We start from the raw sequence: 1,764 nt of genomic DNA, 5'->3' as shown, positions 1-1,764 counted from the left end.
GGAGGCCCTACCCCCGCGCATGCGCATTGGCGCGCCGAAACGTGCCCGCCACCCCGTCGACTGCACAGTACAGCCTCTGAGAAGGAGAGCGCCTGCGCAACTTGAGGAGACCCGGGCGGAAGGGCGGGCGGTGGGCGGAGCTTGCGCCCGCGTTGGGGGCCGAGAATACCTGCTAGAATGTAATCTAGAAGGGGCGGGGCTGAAGTCAATTTTCAGGACCCGGTCATCTTTAAGATAGTAGTCTTGCTTGGTGGTTCAGAATATGGTCCTAGGAGTCAGCTCTGGGTTAAGTTCTAGCTCTGACATTTACCACTGGTTGCTGGAACAAGTTATGTAACCTCAGTTCGGTTTCTTCCGTAGTAAAACGAGGATAATTACGGAACCGCTTCCTGGGTTGTTGGAAAAATTAGCTGTAAAGGTTTTCAGCACAATGCCTGGCATATAGAAAGCTTCCAAAAATAATAGCAGCTAGTAACACTAGTAGTGTCTGTCAAAAAAAGATCAATGGATGATTCATCTGACTTGACTTTGAAAGCATGGCCTAGGGTACAGAGCCTTAGATTTGAAATGGGAACCCCTGGGTTCAAACTCTCACCTGCTGTGTGACATTAGGCAAACACAGCACCTGGTACCAAAGCTGGTGTGCATGAACTTGGCTATATTTACCATAGAATATTCCTTCAGTGTGGGTGAGATGCCACCAGGTAGACAGTGGGTTTGGATTTGGGCCAAATCCTGAATTCCCAAAAGTGTGGTAAATGGAGCACTTTGCAAGAAACATTGCTTGCTTTTCCAAAAATGTATGCTTTTTTATTACAAATGAAATTTAATTGAAACCAGGAAACACATTATGTTTTAATTACTACATATACCATTTAGGACTAGTTTTCAGAACAATCTGACACACCGAGGTTTCACACTTGTTTTCCATGGTTAAAATTTGAGCAGCACAACCTAGTGGTTCTAATCTATTGATTATATATATATTTAAGCTGGAGAACATCATATAAAGCAGATAAATGCTCAGATCTTCTGGTTGAACTGGAGATGGAGACCTCAAGAAATCCCTGTTCCCTTTCCCCTCAGATCCCTTTCTCTTCCTATCCATTGACCTTGTCCAGGTGACAAAATCTCAAACTCCATATAACACGAAAAGCACAAACAACAAAAGGAAAAAATAGATAAATTGGACTTCAAAATTAAAAACTTTTGTACATCAAAGAACATCAAGAAAGTGAAAAAGATAACTTACAGAATGGTAGAAAATATTTGCAAATCCTGTATCTGAAAAGGGCCTAGTATCCAGAATACATAAAGAAATTTTATGACTCAATAACAAAAAGGCAACCCAGTTTTTAAATAAGCAAAGGACTTAAATAGACATTTTTCTAAAGACTATATACAAATGGCCAACAAACACATGAAAAGATATTCATCACTACTCATTAGGGAAATAACAAGTCAAAAGCAGAGTGAGATACCACTTAACCACCACTAGGATGACTAGAATTAAGGGGTAAAAAAATAACACAATAACAAGTGTTGGCAAAAAATGTGGAGAAATTGGAGCCCTCAAACATGACTGGTAGGAATATAAAATGCTGCTATGGAAAACAGTTTGGCTATTCAAAAAGTTACACATAGAATTATCACATGAGTCAGCGGTTCCATTCCGCTTTATACAATGTTCTCCAGCTTAAATAAAAAAAAAATATATATATATATATACACACACACACACACACACACACACTCAATAGAGTA

The sequence above is a fragment of the Mirounga leonina genome, unplaced genomic scaffold, assembly GCF_011800145.1.
Source record: "Mirounga leonina isolate KUSES-001 unplaced genomic scaffold, KU_Mleo_1.0 Mir_170, whole genome shotgun sequence".
Classification (NCBI taxonomy): Eukaryota; Metazoa; Chordata; class Mammalia; order Carnivora; family Phocidae; genus Mirounga; species Mirounga leonina.
This window is presented reverse-complemented; position numbering follows the sequence as displayed.